The 22,005-nt window shown below is 43.5% G+C and overlaps 1 long non-coding RNA gene across 1 annotated transcript in view; it reads left to right on the forward strand.

Moving 5' to 3' along the window:
- LOC134481724 (uncharacterized) overlaps positions 1-20,937 on the forward strand; it is a 32,600-nt gene extending 11,663 nt beyond the window's left edge. Inside the window, exon 2 of the long non-coding RNA XR_010057474.1 lies at positions 19,611-20,937. This is a non-coding gene — a long non-coding RNA (uncharacterized LOC134481724). The remainder of the gene's footprint in view (positions 1-19,610) is intronic.
- Positions 20,938-22,005: the final 1,068 nt, after the last annotated feature.

Consider the following 22,005-nt stretch of genomic DNA (forward strand, 5'->3'; position numbering starts at 1 on the left):
GTTCCTGTTGCTGACCACCATTAGACGCAACTTGTAAAAGTGGAGAACTTTCACACATCTTACATATGGTTTTCCTGGTTTTAGTTTTAGTGTGGTCAGGTGCGGGGCTAGACGTGCAGTAATGAAGTGGGTATAGACACTGCTCCAGTTAGGCAGAGTTAACTGGTGTGTAGAGATCACCTAAAACTAGTTGGAGGATGATAGCTACCACCAAATTTCTTGAAACTCACAAAAGCTCCAAGATGCCATTTCATAGGTGATTCTTGTTTAAAAAGTCACAACTTGCTAAAAATTTTATGCAAGGTCTTGGTTCATAAATAAAACAGAGAAAAGAATTCCAAACAGCAGAAGATCACCAACAACCAGGAGAATTATTATTACCCTGAAGTAAGCATTGATGGTGGTAAAAATCAGCAGGTAATCATCAGAGTTCACCACACCCCTGCCAGGCCCCTCTGAGAACTGCAGGTAAAGACATTGATTGGGAAGCTTGGGCACCTGGATTTGGTCCAGATAGGAAATCGAATGTCCCTGCTATGGAGTCTTCGTTCTGTTTATTCATGTCTCTGATATACACATAAATCAATGGAAAGGGATTATATTTTCTTATATGCAGAGGTGCAGCATCCAGGTACTGCTTCTGTCGCAAGTGTGACTCTCAACAGAACGCCCACAACTTGGCTGCAGGTGGTTTCTTCCTCTGGAAAATATCAGGGTCCATGTTGTCCGTGTGGGCTCCAATAAGACCCGTTTTCTTTGTGCCTCCTCCATGTCTTTAAATGAAGGCTGAGGCTTAGACAATTAATTATTTAATATGTGGAATAATATGGCTTGGGCGTTTGAAATCCCTTAATCATGTAGTTTTATGAAAGCTGTGGAAATAAGAGACAGAGAAAAGAAAATCCCCTCTGAGTGATGCTGGGGGGTGGGGAAGACAAGTCTGAAGGCTCCGGGAGCCCGGAGAGGAAGAGACAGACTAACATGCAATGACTTGTGGGAGAGGATTAGGTGTCTGATCTCACTTTCAGAGCAGACATGTAGGAACAGCTGTGGTGTGCCAGCATCGAAGGCCATAGGCATCTTGGTGACTAGACCACACCGGGAATGTCACGGTACTAATGAGTTCCACCCACTCCTAAAAATATGCATCAGCTTTGGGAGGAGGCTGAGCTATTTGACCCTCTTCTCCCACCACTGCCAGCTCCCTGCATTTGTTTTTGTGGGAAGGGCCTGGCGATCCCCACGCCGGGGGATGAGGCTGGGAAAGTGGGCTTCGGAGGCCTCCATGTGCCTCAGTGTCTGCTCGCGCCCCTCTAGCTTCTGTCTATTGTCTCAGGCTCTCCTTGCATAGTTCGATGTCTGAAGAATAACCCAAGTCTTGGCTCCAACCGGGACTTCAGAAATAATTTGCTCACTTCCATTTTCTAGGTATGTGATTGGAGATACTGTGCAGACTCAGTATCTGTACATGACAGAATCGTTTCACTTGGGAGTCCCAAGCCCAACTCAGACTGTCGTAAGAAAAAGTGGGAATGTGTTATTAAATTTAGTACAGGATCCCAGGGAAATTTTAATTTTAGTTAAGACTAAATGGAGAGATAAAAATAGTTTTGCTTAAGGAGGGACGATAAGAGCTGGAGGCTAGCCAAGACAAACGAAGAGAAACCTATCCGTGTCTCCCATGTTTTATTGAGTGAAGACAGCTCTGATTTGTTTTTTCTTTTGGAACGGGGTTTTAATATATAGCCCAGGCTGGCGTGGAACTCATAATACTCCTGCGTCTACCTTCGAAGTGCTGGGTTAACTAGGGTGCGTCACCATGCCTGACCATTGTTTTTTAGCGCATCGGAGACTCACATAAGAATACAAGTGCTAGTTGGCAGGATGAATGCAAATAAGGAGACCTAGTACATGCATGCTACAGAGCACAAGGATGGGCCCCAGCCTGGCAGAGAGCAGGGCAGGGCCAAGAGGTTCTTCACAGAGCCAAGGACACATGCATAAGCAAGGCTCGGATTTCAGATTAGAGGGATGGACAGGATGTTGAACATCTTTCTTCCGAATATGAAACTGCCAGGTCACTGACAGAAGAATGGCAGTGTCTCTAAAAATAGATAGATAGATAGATAGATAATAGATAAATAGATAAATGGATAGATAGATAGATGGATAGATAGATGGATAGATAGATGAATAGATAAATAGATAAAAGATAGATAGATAGATGGATAGATAAATAAATAGATAGATGGATAGATGAATAGATAAATGGATAGATAGATGGATAGATGGATAGATGAATAGATAAATGGATAGATAGATGGATAGATGGATGGGTGGGTAGATGGATAGATATGCACACATGGTCAGCATACAGAGATATATGTGTGTCTAAAGACCATGTCAGGACATTCAGGATGTACATGCCTCTCTTTCTTTTCTGCTGGTAAGAAAAGGAATCACGTGAGTAGGTTCTATACTGACTGCTAAGAGGGAACGATTGAGCCTGTATCAGATGTTTTTCTCTCATTTGCCTATGCCTTGCTGCCACTCTGTGAGGTTAGCATAGCTCTCAGGTTACACCCAGATGAAACCAGCTTAGTAAACAACCCCCAGGGACCCTGCAACTTATTTAAGGTCACATTGTAGAAGTTTGGCCTGGATTTGCCCCTCCCATGTTCCCAGAAATAAGACTCAGACTAACAATATACTTACAAATAATTTGACCATAGAGCTAGATTACTCTCAGAATAGTTCACAACTTAAAATAACCCATTTGTTTCCATTACATTTCTGCCACATGGCTGGTTAACTGTGCTCAAGCATCTTGTGTCTGAACTCAGCACATCTTCCAGGGTGAATCTTCCTCGCCGGCTCTATCCCACAGTCCTTTCTCCTCCAGATGTCCCACCTCCTATTTCCTGCCTAAGCCATAGCCTATTTATCTATCTATCTATCTATCTATCTATCTATCTATCTATCTATCTATCTATCTATCTTTTATCTATTTATCTATTCATGCAGATTTTTATTAACAAATGCCACATCCAAACAGACACAAGAGATTCTCTCTACTAATCCAGGTTTAGTTGAACTAATATGCGCTTCTAATTATAAACATTTGAATTCTAGTAGTCAGTGTCCGACTTTGATGTTTTAAGGGAACCAATGAGGAAGCTGAGAATATAGAGGCCAATGTTGCTTGCTGGATTCTCTCCCTCCTGTCAGGGACTCTCAGTTTGTACACCACTGTATTGTCCCCCCACCCCTAATATTGGTAAACTGAATGTCCAACTTCTCACTGACAGAACTACAAACCCACTGATCCATTGTTCTGGCTTCTTAGTGGGTGATGTGGACCTTCCTTGCCTTCGTCTTGATTTTTGAGGTGGATCCTGAAGATGCAATCAGATGTATGACTGGATTTGAGCTCCTTTGAGCTCCCTCAGGAGTCGTGTGGCCATGTTCTCTTTACCTGGGCCTCCTAAGGCATCACACTGAATGGATCTGCAATTCAGCCTCCAGTGTGTGGGAAGAAAAAGCTGCTCGGGTGACCTCAGGTTCCGTTAGTCAAACCGTTGCCAGCCCACGAGTGTGTGAATAAAACTCTTACAACCGTGAGACACTGTGATGGGGGTGGGCATGGTTGTCACATGGCATTATTACAGAAACAGTCCACTAATGCCGCCAATGAACATCACTCCCTTTGGCCACTATCTTGAAAGACACCAGTCAGACAGCTGACAGGGCTGTGGGACTCGTGGAGATGAAGAGAACTCTTCATTACTAAGACATAAACCTGATTGAGTGTTCATTGACTATTTACCAAAGTGCGTGAGAACTTTGCCAAGCAGGAGATAATTGAAAGCAATATAGAATCCTTCTGTGATTGCGGTGAGCTGCTGGAAGGCCCAAGAAACAACCCAGTCATTGAGCTGTAGAAATCACGAGACCTTTTATTGGTTTCCTGTCAGGAGTTGTTGTCATCATTTATGACAAACTTAGTTTCCCTTGGAGCTTCCAGTCCCTTCGTGTGTGTGTGTGTGTGTGTGTGTGTGTGTGTGTGTGTGTATTAGTGAATGGATTAGTGAGTGTGCAGTTCTGTCCCACGAGTAAGTGTGAACTAGCAACCCTCGTTTGCATTAGGCTTCCGGAAGTTACTACAAAGGCATTTGCCAGTTGCGTCACTGAATTATTCAATAAAATAAGTTGACGCACTAATTATATGGGTCTATGAGGGGCAATGTGATAATTTGTTCCTTGCGTGAACGTGAAATAATTGTATTAGTATAATTAGCACTTTGTGTTGGAAACTTTGAGTCCCTCCCATTTGTTTCCAGACATATAACGATTGCTAAAACTTTATTCTTCCCAGGTGCTTTAGAACACTAGATACCATTACCTCTAATTATATTGGAAGCTGCTGTGTAACCTCACTTTATTTCCTCCTTTGAAATACCCAACCTGGGCTCTAGTGGTCACTGGTCACTAGTGGCCTCTTCACTTCTGAGCTACCTGGGAAGGGCATTCCAACCTGAGCTGTCTGTAGGCTGTGCAGTGTGCTCCAGGTTTCCAGCTTTTGTGAGCTGTCACAATGCTGGAGTGGGCTTTGTGTCACCTCTGCCCCTGTAAGCAACCCCTCGTCCGTACGGCTGTAAGTCACCCTCATCCAACAATCATGAATTTCCCAAGCTGGAGTTTGGTGACATCCTTAGATGTATCTGCTGTCAGTTGCATACCTGAGGTCAGTAGATGTTTGCTCAGGCCTCCACAGAAACAGTGTTCCCAGAGAGTGAGCTTTATCAGCTTCCTAAACACTCACCTGTTAAAGTACCCGTCAGAACAGGAGTGTGTTACCTAGGAGGAGCACAAGTCTCAACCAATAGAGTTACGTGCTTCACTCACAGAAAACCAAAGCTAACATAGGCAGAATGTTGGGAAATGAAAGAGAACTAGAAACAGACAATAAACTTATGAGATAACCACACACACACACACACACACACACACACACACACACACACACACACACACGATGTTCCCTTATCATACTGCTCCTTTGAAAAGTGCCTCTTTTCAACCTTGATTTGAGAAAAATCTAAGTTACCATACCAATTCCTAGACTAAAATTTACGTTATCTCAAATTTAATATCATGTAGCTTGATGATTTCAAGCCAGATTATCAGGGGTCATCTTTCCCTTCCTTCTATGGGCCTGTATTCAAGGAATGGTGAGTTTATACTCCTTTCAAATAACCTTGGAACAAAACAGCGCAGATCTCTGAATGAAGGTCAAGCCCTTTTTAAGACATCTGTGGGGCAGACTACGGAAGCCAGGATTACTCTTCCGTCCTTAGTCCTGCCCCATCTGTTGAGCAGGATGTGTTACCAGAACAGGAGAGGCATGGACATATGCTTCAATGGTGACACTAGAATCAAATTTTACTCCTAGCCCATTACGGAGCCTGCCAGACCCACAGTTGTAGAAAAGAGTGTCAAATATCCACCAACCTGTTGTCATGCAAGATGGAATCATAAATTTGAAAACACCATGGACAAATGTTTTGCCATCAGCTGCTGGCCACACATTTTGTATGTACATTACACGCGCGCGAGCACACACACACACACACACTCACATATGCACACTCACATACCTCTCTCTTTCTCATACACACACATTGTGTGGTGGTGGTAGGGTGTTGCGTGTGTGTGTGTGTGTGTGTGTAAGTGTGAATATTGAGCCCAGCAGGTATCATACTCAAAATAAACCTCACTGCAGATGATCTTCAGACACTCCTTAGAGAGGACATACTGTACCAACATAGCTTAAAATTCAATCAATAGATTGGATTTGTCATCTGTTTCCCTCTTCTTTTTCATGGACTGGAGAAGTCTCTTCCATTAAGCCGCCCAATTGCATTTGAGATGAATGAAGCCATTCTTAAGAGCTCTCCGCCCTTATTCTGTCAGCAAAGATGGGACCAGACTTCTCTTGTGTCTAATTCATTGAACAGTGTGGCTGCTTTTCCTCTCTGTTCTTTTCAGTGATGATGGTAATGAATGGGGTTGGGAGTGACAAGAGAAGCAAATCAGAAGTCTCCAGGCCAGTTCATTCCACACTGGGCCACTACCTGAGAACACTTCACTGTGTCAGCCAGTAGTTGCGACCAGCTTCGAAGATGCTGAGAAAAGCTGTGTGTTCTTAACATGTTGTTTGTGGGTAGCCTCGGTTGTCCCAGGGGTTCACTGGGACACAATAGTTCCTTGTTTCATATTTGTGCATCTGCCATTGGTGAGGGGACAGAGACAATTCCATCTTGTCACTCTCCTCAACCTGAGGACGACCCTCTACTTTGTGGCCAAACCATGGGTTGTGACTATGACAAAGAAGAATTTTAGAACAAGCCCGTCTGAAGCAACTTTATGAAAGACAGTGTTTTAGTCAGGGTTTCTATTCCTGTACAAACATCATAACCAAGCAGCAAGTTGGGGAGGAAAGGGTTTATTCAGCTTACACTTCCACATTTCTGTTCATCACCAAAGGAAGCCAGGACTGGAACTCAAGCAGGTCAGGAAGCAGGAGCTGATGCAGAGGCCATGGAGGGATGTTACTGGCTTGCGTTCCCTGCCTTGCTCAGCTTGGTCTCTTATAGAACCCAAGACCACCAGCCCAGGCATGGCACCACCCACAGTGGGCTGGGTCCCCCTCCCCTCTTGATCACTAGTTGAGAAATGTATTACAGCTGGATCTCATGGAGGCATTTCCTCAAGGTAGGCTCCTTTCTCTGTGATTTTCCAGCTTGTGTCAAGTTGTCATAAAATCAGCTAGTACAGACAGCTTAAATATGAAGGAGAGATGGTCAGAAATAAAGAAATGCCCAGTGTGGCTCAGCAGCAGAAAGTGTGATATAGTTAAGTGTAGGGGAGGGAGGGAGGGAGGGAGGGAGGGAGAGAGAAGAAGAGTTCAGTGTCTTATACAAGGCACTAGCCTTGAATACCATTTCAGTGTTCCTCCAGGGACTTCCCTCTTGTCTCTCTTCTAAGTGAGATTATCGGGCAGCTCCAGGAGTTCTTGGACAGAATAATAATCAAATAAGGTAAACTAGAAGCTACCATGGTTGCCCCACAGTTTAATACATGCCATTTTCCTGTCAATAAGGTTTCTGGTGAGACTCCTAGAAAATTGCATGTCTGTAGCTGAACAGAGAGATTGGCCTCCGTCGGTTGTGTTGGAATCCTGCCGAGCTGCTCTCGAGGGTGGTTGACCAGACTCCTGGACAAGGGGCTCCCCTCCCTTTCTCATGCCTCCCAACTTTCTCTGAGTTTGTAGTCTGCTTCCAATCCATTTGTAGTATTTCCATGAATATGCTTTTACTGTCAGCACTTTCTTTCTGCATGACTATCCTATACCACCAACGTTGATGCCTGGCTATTGACATTGGTAGCCACTAGATCTTATTGATAATACTGGAATAAAACCAGAAGCCCTAGAAAATATTCAGCAAAGGGTGAGCAATCAACGCATCAAAAACTGACCAAGTTAATAGGCAGAGGAAGGAGCTAGCTTTGAACAAGAGGGTGCTCTCCTGCCTCTAAAGCCTTCTTATGCTCAACTCCTGTAAGTTTTAGATGTCCCCATTCTGGAAGTCTGCAGCTAAGCTCACGGAATAGCTCGCACTTAGAATGGCTGCCTCAGAACCCCAGGAGCAGAGAGCACGTCTTCAGCCTACTTTCTATAGATCTTTGGTGTATTTTCCTCCACTGTCCCCATCACCAGCATCACCACTGCTATTTCCGTGGTTTATTGAACAACTGAAATGTCAGAGACATTGTAGGGAAAGCTGAAAAAATATTTTATTTAATCTTTTTCACAAATACCTGAGGTTTGTATTATTATTACAACTCTCTAAGGTGAGAAACTGGAGTCTTTAATAAATGTTAAGCCGTATGTCACCAGAAGGGATCTAGTGAACACTAGAGCGGAATTTGAACTACGTCAGAAGCATCGCCATGGCAAAGCTATGCAACAAAGGGTTGAGGTCAAAGAGGTTGGCCCAGATAACTCCACGGGGCAGTCGTGCTACACGTGAGACTCAAGGTGCGGGCAGCAGTGTCCCTCAGATACACGGCTAATGTTCATGAGATGCTGGTAAATTTAGATCAAGAGCATTTGCTACTGAGAAAATTGTGCTGTTTAGAAAGATCTTGACAGCATCACAAGAGAGCTCAAAGAATTCTCTGAGTGACGAAGCAGCTGCAAATGTGAGGGCTTTGCAAACTCCAACAAACGTTCATGCTCTGAATCCTTCTAAGGCTGCCATGTTGTTCACAACAGAGCGTGGAAGGAGCCATTTATGCCCGGAACCAACAACATGACTGTATGAGGAGGGTTATGGTGCTCCTGCTTCAAACCCTGGTCTGGAGAATTAATTTCACCCAAGATTCTGCTTCCGCCAAGGGCTTCACAACCTCACGTTTTCTGATACATAAACTCCATGAGCTAACTGCTAATCAACTCCTTTACGGCAATGACTGTTCCCCCACCCTTTTTCTGGCAGAGGCGCTGGCTACTCTCTAAATAGTTCGGTCTGTTTTCCAAAACAGTTCAACTTTTAAAGCCAGGCCCGTATATTTGTCTTTCGTTCTGACGCATGCTGTAATAGTAGTAAGCGCTAGAAGAGAGGGGCTCTATAAAACGTGCATATGCACATGGACACAGCAGTAGCTAAGGCAGAGAGCACCTGCTGTGAACAGTTGCAGTAGTACTTACCTCAGTTCCGTTTTCATTGTGTGTGTCTGTGTGTGGTGTGTGTGTGTGGTATGTATGTGTGTGTCTGTGTGTGTGGTGTGTGTGTATGTGTGTGTATGTGTGTGTATGTGTGTCTCTCTGTGTGTGTGGTATGTATGTGTGTGTTTGTGTGTGTGTCTGAGTGTGTGTGGTATGTATGTGTGTGTCTGTGTGTGTGTGTATGGTATGTATGTGTGTGTTTGTGTGTGTGTCTGTGTGTGTGGTATGTATGTGTGTGTCTGTGTGTGTGGTGTGTGTGTATGGTATGTATGTGTGTGTGTCTGTGTGTGTGTGGTGTGTGTGTGTGGTTCTTTCCTACACATACGGAAGAGTATTTGGTGTCTTCTACAGCTCTCTGCCTTATTACATACAGGGTTTCTCCCTGAACTGGAAGCTCAGCATTTTGGCTTCGTCGGCCAGGGAATCTGCTGGTTTTTGCCACCTGCCATTGGGGTTATCGGTTAGTTCAGTCATGTCTGGCTTTTTCCCATGGGGCTAGGGATTCTGACGGAGATCTTCAAGTTTGCTGAACAGGTGTTTTTCCCACCAAACCATCTCCCCAGCCACGACGTTCTACGTTCTATGGTTGACTTACTAGTATTTTCTATAGTGAATTTCCATTGCCTCAAAAACAAAGAAGACAGGGCATGGAAGCATATGTGTATAAGCCTAGAACTCGGCAGACACAGAGGGATCACTCCAGTTTGTGGCCGGTCCATTTTCATGAGATCTAGGCCAGCTAGGGTTGGTTCATGACAACCGTCCAAGCCAAGCAAAACGAGACACCTAAATCCAAAGCAAAACAAAACACAAGAAGCTTTTAACATTTAGGAGCCACCGGGAACAAGGGGACAAACTGGAGCAACTTTAGGTCTGAAGCAAACACACCATATTTTGACTTCAGACTCTAACCAGTGGGGCTTCAGTCCACACATGCGTCTCTTCTCTAAAGAGCACATCACTTCCTCATCTCCTGGCTTGGGTGAGGAATAACTCATACCTTGCCCCATATCCCGCCATCTTAGAACCTTACCTAACCCTTCGCTGGAGATGTCAGCCTCTCAGCTTAGAAAATCACATTGTGCATTTTTCTGGCCTCTCCATAGTTGGAGTTGACAATGTGAACTCTGTCAGTGGTCCCCGAGGGGAATTGCTGGGAATTTTCTCCAGGAAGGACTTCTGGGAAAGATTTTCTTCCTTCTAAAAAGAGACAAAAAAAAAAGGCCCCTAAATGGCTTTGTCTTTGCCCTTTTGATGCAACTGAGATATGTAGTCCTCTTGATCCACAGGAGGACAAGCTTGACAGCAAAAGGCAACTTCTTATAGCTGGTAGTCCAGTGAGATAAGCTCAGATGACCTCCATAATGTCCGCCAAATGTTCTCAAGTTTCTTCGCCCCTAGGTTTCTTATAACTTGAATTAATAAGCTCTATTCTTTTTGTGTGTGCATGTATGAACATACGCATATGCCCATGTGAGTATATGTTTGTGTGTACATATGGAGACCAGAGGCCAACCTTGGGTATAGGCCTCCTTACATACCATCCCTTGGGGGAGGGGGCAGGGTTTCTCTTGAAGCTTGCCAAGTAGGCTAGGCTGGTTGGCCAGCAAGATCCAGAGATCTGCCTCCCTCTCCTTCTCCACTAACAAGTATGTGCCGCCATGGCTGGCTTACAGGCAGACTTTATTTCTCATGTGTGGACATGTGCCTGTCAGGGGACTGGTACACGTGCGGAGTCAGGGGACTTGTGGGAGTCAGTTCTCTCCTTTACCATGTAGGTTCTGCTGATTAAGCCCCAGTCATCATCAGGTTTGGCAGCAATCACCTTTACCTGCGTCGTTGCGGGTATGTGGCAAGCAGTTTCTACCTGAGATGTCTCTCCACCAAGGAAGTTCTTTAAGCCACTTTTAAATTGTGTGTTCTCATATAACCATTTCCTTCCCCTCAGTTAATAAAACAGGAGTCTCTTTGGGTGCCAGACATACAGTCCTGTGTCCAGGAGGTAGGCTGACATCGCTTGCTCCTCATTCCCGTTGTCTGCTTGGACCCCAGCTGACTTCATGCTGACACACACCGATAAGACCCATGGGGAGAGGAAGGGACCAGGAGGTCTATAAGAAGGGATGGGATCCTCCCATTTACATTACATAGAATGTATTGATTGCTTTTCTATCACAAGATCCAAAGTATTTGGTGTTTGGAGGATCTTGGTGTGACACAGTCAAAACCACAATGGAACTTAAGAGATACCAGTATTTAATTATGTGTAGCATATTTTAAAAGTTTTCTAATTTCCTCCAGCATTGTAAGTCTAAGAACATTCCTATGCCACAGCTTATGTGAATGTTTTTATCTATCAACTGAGGACTATTTGATGATGCGATGTTACTATTAATATGGCGGCACTGATGCTAAGGTTATAAGGTTAATCACAGCAGTGCTTTCATGTACTGGAAACCTAAAAAGAAATTGCATGTTCTAAGTTTGGAAAAGATTTACTGCATATACTCCTCTGAGGCCTCTCTACACAGCCTGGGGTTGGAAGATCTGTCTGAGGAAGAGGTTGCTTCAGAGCCTACTGAGGAAGGATAGCAGCATTAGAGTGGGGGGATGAACCACAGCCATCACTTACTGTGAGCAGGCAAATGGGACTGAATTTGCTTCCTTAAGAAATATGTCTAGGGGCTGGGGATTTAGCTCAGTGGTAGAGCACTTACATAGGAAGTGCAAGGCCCTGGGTTCGGTCCCCAGCTCCGAAAAAAAGAACCAAAAAAAAAAAAAGAAAAGAAAAGAAATATGTCTAGATGTGCATGGTGGCACATGCCTTTAATTCCAGCACCCGGGAAGGAGAGGCATGCAGATCTCTGTGAGTTTGAGGCCAGCTTGATGTACTTAGAGAGAACCAGGACAGCCATGGCAGTGTTGAGAGACACTGTCTCAAAAACAAAACCAGCAGCAACCAAAAGAAAAATGTTAAAAATCCAGCAGGCCACATTTTTCCTTTTCCTTTTCAATTGCACCCTCTTCTCATTAGGACACAAAGAAGGTTTGTGCTGCTGCATCGGAACGCCAGAGACTGAGTAATTTACAAAGAACAGAAGTACAATTTTTCTCAATTGAATGTGAATGTCTATGATCCAGGGGCTCATGTGTAGCAAGGGCAGAAGGACAAAAGACAATGAGCTAGAACATCAATAGGACTGGAATTCGCTTTATAACCAACACACTCTTGTGATAATAAACTCACTTTCACAATAATAATGTGAATCCATTCCTGAGGACAGTGTCTCCGGCTTACTCATCCCATAAATGTCCTACATGTAACACTGTTTTGTGTCTATGTTAGAACAGAGGAATTTGGGGAAGGAGACACCTTCAAACCATAGCATTTCCTCAACTCGCTCTTTGATCTTTGCTCATAAATGTAATTCACCAACATGAGGCTTCACAAAGGATTAACATATGGTGTGATGGTGTGTGCATGCTTAAAGAATATTTAGATACAGCCCAGTGTCACTTAGGGTAGAGACTGAGACATAACCTCTATTTCCTAGCCGACACTGTTTAGTAATTGTTCAGCAACTGGTTCTCAGCACCCTGGCACCAGGCCAGTTTCTGTGCACCAAGAGAGAAGGTTCAATGGCCCAGGAAAAGCTGGTGCTGTTCTGATACAGATTAGACTGTCAATGTCCCTGTTTTCTTGCAAATGACACTCAATTCGTCTTCAAAGTCAGGAAAAACATGAATTGAAAGTGATTGTGTGTGTGTGTGTGTGTGTGTGTGTGTGTGTGTGTGTGTGTGTGAGAGAGAGAGAGAGAGAGAGAGAGAGAGAGAGAGAGAGAGAGATCCATGAAGTGAGAATTAACTCTGTGTTCATTATGTTTCCTTCCTGAGAAGGTCAGTATTTCTCATGCCCTTGCTCTGGGAGTCAGAATGTTCGGCCTCCCATGTACGTTTCTGACTCCACAGGTTTTCCTAGCCTAAAGGGTCAGATGACCCAAGTCGTCACAGGAGAAAGTTCCAGCAGTGGGGTTAGCAGCGGAACAGTACAGCAGATTAATAGCTCTTCTATAGAAAGCTCCGAAGAAGTGGCCTTAAGGAGCAAATGGCCAAAGAGGAAGAGCTACTAAGGTTTATCCCTAGGTTAGGCTAAGCCAGGAGGAATGGGACACCTGGGGTTAGCTAGGATGGACAGAATTCCAGAAGGACCACCACTGAAGGTAATGCTAAGGTAGGTTGAAGGTGAGGAGATAGGAAGATGAAACAACATACATCAAGGCAAGACAGAGAATGCTGTTGACCTGATTATGGGGTGATTCTAGGCTTATCTGTGTGCGAATAGTTGTCGGGGTCACCCCATTTGTGTGGTGCTTCGTGCCTGCCTCAGAGGTCCGGATCGCTCTGTTAGACTGAGTGGGAGAGTGAATGCTCTCTCTACGGAGCAGAAGGATCAGATGTAGTGGAGGCTGGAGAATAAAGAAGGCCCCGAGTCCTTGCTTATAAGGGAAGGCCAAACAAGTGGCTTTGGTTTTGAAGCTGCTTTTGAGAACAGTAGACCCTTCTTCGTCCAGTTGTGCTTGCTCCAAGAACTTACAGTGCTGGGAATGCAATGACCATTCAGAGTCAACCGAGATGGCAGTGGCTCCTGAGTTCCCTGTTTCACACCGGTGAGGAGTACATGGGAGTAAGCAAAGAGGGACACGGTGTTTCTGTAGGTTGATGTCTGGATGCAGGTGAGGGCTGGCACAAGTTAGGTCAAGGCCCATGACTGCACAGTAAAAAGTAGGGTGGGGACAAAGCTTTTGTAAGGCAGAGAGAAGGAGAAGGAAGGAGGATCAAGGTGGAGATGGAGAAGGATAACCCAGATCCGGGTGGTCTTGAATTGCCAAGGTAGCTGGGATGGATTTCTCAATTTATCTTTTCTAGGTGGGCTCTTTAGATCCTCATCAATTGGTTGTGAGTTCATTGGGAGGATGTATTGTAGATTGAGAATTTAACATGCAAATCTGATCGATAAATTACAGTTTATTGAGTCCTGATTTCACTGGGTTGTTGGGAGTGTGAGCAGAGTCCATGACAGGGAGCCACGATGGCTAGGCCAGCCCATGCTGGACTTCTAGAGCCCTGGTTTTACCAGGTAGCAGAGAGCTGCCGGGAGAGATACTAACCAGAGATAAATTATGGTTGGCTCTATAAGGCCTCACAGGTGCCAGAACTAACTCCAGGGACCAGTGCGGCAAGGTGCCATGCTGGAATGGCTCGTGGACCGCCAGATCAGAGAGAGCCAGGAAGAGAAGAGCAGTGTGGTGTGCGCTGCTTTTTTTTTTTTCCTGCAACCGGTTTCCTTAGAAATTAAGGAAAAGTGAGAACATGGGAGGTGTTCCCAGGAGACAAAAGCCACTGAGCTTCTTATCTAGGGACTTTTATGGGACTTGTGACAGAAACTGGGGAAAGACATAATTTAATTTGTTGGCCAATTTGAGGGCCCCACACTCTGTGCATATTCTTCTGGCCCATCCAGGGAGAAGGTGTCACAGTTCATGAATTGCTTTCACCGTTAGGGGTGTGGTCATGCTTGTGCCTGCTCCTGGTTGTGTCTGGCTTGCTTTGCTCTTTACCTCATCTTACTTACTGGTCATCAGCCCGAGTTCTTGACCTCACGGGTGTTTGGGCAGCTGTTTCTTATACTGGTCTTTCTTTGTTCTCATGAGTCCCACTCAGAGCTTTATCATGCAGGTAACGTCTGTCCAAGATGTAGATGCAATTGTACTTGGTTATCTTTTATTTAACTCCTTGCTCACAGGGTAGTCTTGGGGGTCTCTTTCTTGAAGCAGGTGGGGCCTTTTGAGAAGCCATTCTGAGAATTCAGTCCATTACAGTTACGTATATTAGAAGCAAGAGTCCATGAAAAGAAAATGTTCCCCAGGGGTGTTCTCAGGGGAGGATGCAGCAGGCCTGCTGATGCTGGCCTTGTCTTTTTGGACCCACGTTTGCCTCTTAAGCAGGCCAGCTTGGTTATCTGTGTCCACTTGTGAGCTGACCTCCAATAGTCTTCTGGGATTCTTAGCCCGGTAACCTTGCTTTTAGCCCGAGAGCCTGCATTCATCATACTATTTATGAGTAGCGCACAGTTTTCTCCATAGCCCCTTTCTCTCAACTGCCCACAGTGAGCTGGCTTCAGCTCTGGTTTGATCTTCAGTGATGGGGATTTGGGTTGTTCATGAAAGGAGTTGGTAATCAGAAGAAACAGTTATTTCCTCACGGCCTCAAATCCTTGAAAATATCAAATATGCAGGTGGGTTTTCTATAATTCATTGGAATAAATTTTGCTTTGAATAATGGGGTGCCTATAACGGCATTTGGGCTGCATTATTAATTCTTCCATAAAGGCTGGTTATTAAAACCTAATTACTTTTTATACGTCATCACTTCTTCCTCATGATGATAATATTTAATAACGTAGTGAAATCGCAAACTTTACTGTGGTTTAAACTGGTTTCCTTTGATCGTTTTTAAAAATCGTGTCAAATGGTAAGAGTCATGGATTAGAACAGAGTGAATTTTAAAAGAATCAGAAGTTTATAATGATTTGCTTTTAGAGGTGGTGTTGGTTGGGATGAAGGGAAACATTCTCTTTTCCAAAGAACCATAAGGAACACAAAGAAAACTGTTGAGAATTTTATTTTGCCACCAATACTGTAATGGCCAATAGAGGCAAATGTCATTCAGCGACCATCAGTCACTGGGTGGAAAGTTCCCAGAGAAAGAGTATTCGCATCATTTCAATAGTATCATCTATTATCTTGCAATTTACAAAAGGGAAAAGTACCTTTCCAATGAAAATATTTGCCAGATTTCTTCTTACCTAAGTGAACAAAACTAGTATCATTAAAAATGACAAGTATGCTACGTCCTGAACGGTAAAGAGAATGAAACATCACTTAACTGGTGTTGCCCAGGTCTTTTCAAAACTCTTAAATCCAAATCAAAGCACAGGGAAATGATTGGGACAAGCCGGTGAACTGAACCTTTTCAGACGGGAGACTCTTTGCAAATGCCCTCAAGATTAAAGCTTAAGGGAGGGGAGGAAGGCAGGTTCACAGGAGAATAGAGAAAACGATGGCTATGTGACAACAGATGCAACATGTTTTCCTCCAGTAGGTCCTGGATGTAAAAGGGAAAACGACCCGAAGAATTTCACTGGGTCAACCAAGCCAGTCTGAGTGCGGGCTGCTCATTGTACCAACATGAACTATTTGGAGTTTAGTAATGGTGAAGGGCCTCTGTGAGGCTGCTCCTCTTACTTAGAGACGAGTGCTCACATGTGTAGGGCTAACGTCTCACTCTAAGTGTAATTTACTCTTACTCGATCACACACACAGCAGGAGAAAGATAAAGATAACGAGGTAGAAATGTTTAAAATTAGGGAGAGGAAGGAAGCTGGGTGGGCGACCTCCCCACATCTTCAGTTTCTCTGCTGGTTTGAGAAACATCTCAGGATGATAATTAGGGATCGCCCAGGGTAGGATGCCTGAAGCCAGGTGGTTTCAATAAATTATCAAGGCACAACACTAGTGTCCAGAGAAGTTCCTGTGATTCCCGTCCTTTAGCGGGATCCTGGCAGTATCTGTTTCGTTCGAGCACCCCTGAGGGGGGAGCATAGCAAACGAATTAGTGAACATCTGCAGACACTTGCTGTTATGGCTGGTTTTCAAATGCCTGGATTAGACGGCATAGACGAAAAATAAATAAATAAACACAACTGTGTTCCTAACTTAGTACTGTTACTGACAGCCCCAGCTGCTGACAGCCTGTCCTGTGCGAGACCCGAGAGAGGCCAGGTTAGACATAAGAGCCTGAACAGAAGTCCCGATTCGTGTTAAAAAAAAGACTGGTCTTGTGTGTGTGTGTGTGTGTGTGTGTGTGTGTGTGTGTGTGTGTATGTGTGTGTGTGACAGAGAGAGAGAGAGGAGAGAGAGAGAGGAGAGAGAGAGAGGAGAGAGAGAGGAGAGAGAGAGAGGAGAGAGAGAGAGGAGAGAGAGAGGAGAGAGAGAGAGAGAGGAGAGAGAGAGAGGAGAGAGAGAGAGAGAGGAGAGAGAGAGAGGAGAGAGAGGAGAGGAGACAAGTGAGGACCAGATAGAAAGTGGATTTAGCTGAATAATTCTACTTACAGAAGATGCCTTATTACCATTGTGTTTGGCTAAAAAAACCAAACATTCTATATTTTCCCTGTGACATAGGTTCTAATGAAAAGAGGTTTAAATGCTTAGGTTTTTGTTTTTCCTTTACACTGGAGAAGACTTAGAATTACAAGGTTACATGTACTGGGAGCGTCAGCTGAGAAGATGATGAAGAAATGCAAATTAAGTGAGTACATTCTGTTTTGTCAGTTTCCTGCAGCGTACTCTCCTACACAAGTCCCCCGAGCTCCGGAATCATCCACAGAAATATCACCGTGATTTTAAAAAAAATAATGAAAAAAAAAACAAAGAACATTTATTCAACGACAATGATGTATTTTAGAATTACAGCATATGGGGTGGGGGTAGGGGTGGGACAAGCAAGTTTTTCAGTGTTTCCAAACTCCCGGAATGTGACTCTTTAAGATTCAGATTTGAGTCAGTATTTCCATTCCCAGGATTTCTCAGAAGTTTCAAAATTATAATGGTTGAAAAACAGTTTTTTCTAATAATCTTCATGCCTTCTTATTTGGATTGCTAAAATTCTTGTTTAAAAAAGTAAACTGTACCAAGTTTGTGTGATTTTATTTTCAAGGTCTGATTATTTCTTCATGACTTTTAAAGACTCATGCTCGGCTGGACTCAGAATTAGAAGCTCCCAGGGAGGACTCCCAGGGAGGACTTCCATTGAGTACTCCCAGGAGGGACAGCTGGAGTCTCATAGCAATCTGTTCCTGACATTGTTTTTTTGGCTTCCTTCACTCTCTTGACCAAATATTTAGCATATTCTGCAGCCTCCTCCTCGTTTTTCTTAGTCTGCTTTTTCTTTGGAGCAATAGGTCAGTGTTTTTGTTGTAGGACACATGGAGTAACAGGACACTGGATCTTCGGTGCTTTGGTCCTGGGCTCCTTAACTTTGCTTAAGGACTTTCTGACAATGTGTTGGTAGACATCATCTTCTTCAGAGAGGTTGAAATGCTTTCAGATTATGCAAGTTCCTTTGGGCTTCAACTCCTGAGGCATCTGTCAATCTAGGAATATCCTTTTGTTCTTTCTTCCTCCTCCCCCTCCCTCTTCTCCTCCTCCCCCTCTTTTTCTACAATAACCAAGTTGGAGACACTCAGATTGACTTCCATAACAAGCCCTCTGATTTGTTCTTCCTCTCTCCAGTTCTCTTTGGTCCATATCAAGAATGCTCCTTACTCAACGGCTGGCTGACTCTGCTATGGGTCAAAACACCTCGCTTCAGTGGAAAACTTAGATGTTGTTCCCACCACTGACTCGGACCATAGTCCCTTCCGCTGTTTACTCAGAGCAACAGCGGTTACTTTGTTGGCTATGCACTTCTCATAGAAAGAATGAAGCTTGAGTTCACCGTCCACTGCCATGAGTTTCTGACAGCTGAGGTTTGGGAAGGAGATATTCAACTTCATCTTGACATAGCTGACTTCCCAGGATGTGGTACCAAGAAGAACTATATGAATTGTTCTTAAGATTCACCACAGGAAATCTGTACAGCTATCCGTTATCATTGGATACCAGCTTTGGTCAGTAGGAAAAGAGATGGTTCTTGTGCTTCTCAAGTGGTGTCGACGTCTGTGATCTCTTGAGTTTGTCCTTCTTGGCTATAAGCTTTCTCATGAATATCTCTTTGTAGGTCTTGGAGTTTTCTTACGATCCAGATAGTGTACTGGTTTTGGAAAGGTTTGTCATAATCTTGTTTCGAGAGTTCATCACTCAGAGGTTCTCCCAGGCTCTTGGGTCCCTGACTTCTATGCTCCTGTCATGGAAGCTCTCTTCAGGGCCTGCTAGACTTGGCTCTAGTATATCTGGCCAGAGTTTGATGCAGAAGAATGTTTGACATGGCTGGCTTCAAAGTGGTTCCGCTAACCTGAAAATAAGCAGTTGTTTGTTTATAACAATGTTGTATGTGCCATGGGGCCATTTTCAGGGAGCATCCTTCATCACTTGATTTGCCATGTTCTGGGATGGGGGTGGGATGTCTTGCTTTAATTTCTGCAAGGGAGTATGGGTACTTGTTACTTGCTGCCGTACTTAGGCAAATATTCTAGAACAGAGCTTCAGACTGTGGGTCCTAACCTAGTACATGTTGGGATTGCAAAAAAAAAAGAAGTTGGTAGCATATTGGTTGCACAATAACCAGAGATTAATTAAAGAATAAAAGCATTTTGAATCCAAGTGGTTTCTGTTGGCACTTGCCTGTGTTGCACCGTGGGACTTTACTATAGCCTTTGCTCAGAGCATGCACCATAAGCATTTCTCACCGTGTGTGCCATCACACCATGTGACACCAATGACCACGACCTGAAAGAACCTTAGCTCAGAAATGTGAACTGCAATGTCTTTACATGTAAAATTTCCTGCTCTTGCAGAAATACAATGGTTTAAGTACAAAAATGAAGCCTTGCAATTTTCCCAGCGCCAGTTCTTACCCTGGAACTATTAAATTAATGTATCTTTAAATTGTATTTTGTTAGATTATTCGATCTAAAAACTTGTGGTTTGAATTGTTGGCTTACGTTTCATTAAAGAAGTCATTAGCCACCCCATCCTCACGCAAGATGGTGGGGCATGACTTGACCACTCTCACCTCTTACTTTCTGTATTGGTTCCTTCAGGTCTTTCTGCCCCTTGAGAGCCTCTCTGTGAGTGGGATATAGAATGAAGAGTAACTATGATGAGAGAAGTCAGCTCTTCTTTGGGGTACCAGCATCATAGACTTTGCTGAGGATGAATAAAAAAAACCCCTTCATTCTGATGACGTCCCTCATGCTCCTTGACGAAAAAAGAATTATGGTTGTCATGCAACTGAAACAGCTTCGGGCAGAAACAGCATCAACTGTGAAGGCTGTTGAAGATCCAGAAACCAGAAGTCAGATGCAGTCAATCAAGGACAGTCGGAAGGTGTTTGCCTAACTGGCAGACAAGTATGGGTTTAGGCAGAAATATTTAAATGTATTCTATCAATGTTCAAAACTCCAATGTGAGTAGAAGGAGCAGAATATCTTTACTTTTTTAGTCTTTTGGTTCCAGCATTAGATAGAACTGGTTTAAGTTCATTCAGAAAACCAAATGGCCTCTTAAATTTTCATGCAGAACTGGATGCAGCCAAGGAGGATGTTACATGAGGTATGAGAGCGTGGACGGTAATTCTCTGAGTTCTCCTCTCCAGTTTCTCCAGCAGTGAACATCCCTGCTGGTTCCGTGTTCTTTCAACCATCCCAAAGACCAAGATAGTATTGTTGACCTCTTCTTTACCAGTCATAGTCTCATAATACAACCCAGACATTGTGTCCGGATATTTTCTGCCATTTGACCTCTGCTGTCACAACAGAGATGTTTGGGATCAGTGTGCATGCTGAAAGAGTGAGCAAAAGTCACCCAGCAGGAGTCTCGCACATGTAGAGACCCAGTTAAAGAATGTGTTGAGAGCATATATGGTAACCTTGATTTTGATGGGGCTCCGGGAAAGCCAAGGTGCTGTGAATTGGTGATTATGAATGACTTATATTTTGATGGTTTGTCTTGGGGACTTCACTGAAAATGCCTATCTCTTTATACTCTCAGAATTCATGTGATAACTGATAAGCTGAATATGACCCCAGAAAAATCTGAAAGATGAATTGTTTGTCAAGAAATGCAAGGTTGGACACAAAGATTGATTCTAAGCTGGGTTACATGGTAGAGTAGGCCAAGAAGACAAAAGAGTCTTTCTCATGGAAGTCAAATGTTGGCCATAAATATTGAAAAGAAACTTAACTAGAACAGTAAGTCGGAGGTTGCTAACTGGGCAGCATAAGATTCTGGCTTCTACTAAAAAAAATATTTAAAAAAGAGGAAAAAGGAGATTAAAGAAATACACAATAGTCATTACATAATGGATGCCATACATTTTTAGAAGCATTAGTTTTGTAGAATTTGAATAAAATTGAGAATTTGAGTAGACTTGGCTGTGATTCATTTTTAAAGTTATTATATAAATTTTGGCCTTGTCAGGGATGTGTACACAAGGTCTCATCCCAGCTGAGGAGTGATTGGCAGTTGATGGCCTCTGGGAAAGAGAGAGTGAATGTTCTACAGGGCGCAGTCTCTGGTAGGTTGCTCATGCTCCAGTGGACAGTTCTATATGCGTGTGCACGTGGACAGCAGTAACTGGATTAATTGAGTTATAAAAATAAAGAGACTATAAAGGTGGAAGAGAGAACATTGGGTGGAGGGGAAGGTAGGAGTGGGGAATGTGTATGATCAAGATATATTATATACCTGTATGAAATTGTCAAAGAATAAATAAATATATTTTAAATATTTATTTTTAGTTTCAATTATGTGTATACATGTGTGCCCACATGCCGTGCTCACAGAGCTCGAAAGAGGGCATCAGATCCTTCGGAACTGAATTTATAGGTGATTGGGAGTCTCATGGGCTGGGACCCGAACACATGTCATCTACAAAAGCAAAAGAGCTATCAACCGTGGAGCCTTCTCTCTAACCCATAAAAAATAATTTTAAAAAATTTGGGTTGGAAATCAGACTGAGTTTCCAACAATTTCTTTTTCTTTCTTTCTTTTTTTTGTTTTTGAATCTTAATTGACTTTACTGGTTGGCAGTCTAAAGCATAACAAAATAGAAAAGATTCCTATTACAGCAAACCACGACATGAGTAGAGGCAAAAGGATGATGTGCAAAACTGAAAGTTATTGAGACACCCTTGTTAATTATATCTTGCATTTATTGTATGTGAACATGGTTTGAATAGTTGACTGACTGTATTTGGCTAGGACCTGGCAACTTGCTCAAGGTTAGTTATAATTTGTTTTCTTTCTTTTCTTTCTTTTCTTTTTTTTCTTTAGTTTTTCTTTATTTTTTTCCATCTTCATTAAATTGGGTATTTCTTATTTACATTTCAAGTGTTATTCCCTTTCCTGGTTTGCATACCGACATCCCCCTAACCTCTCCCCCTCCCCTTCTATATGGGTGTTCCCCTCCCCATCCTCCCCCCATTACTGCCCTCA

The sequence above is a fragment of the Rattus norvegicus genome, chromosome 14, assembly GCF_036323735.1.
Source record: "Rattus norvegicus strain BN/NHsdMcwi chromosome 14, GRCr8, whole genome shotgun sequence".
NCBI lineage: Eukaryota > Metazoa > Chordata > Mammalia > Rodentia > Muridae > Rattus > Rattus norvegicus.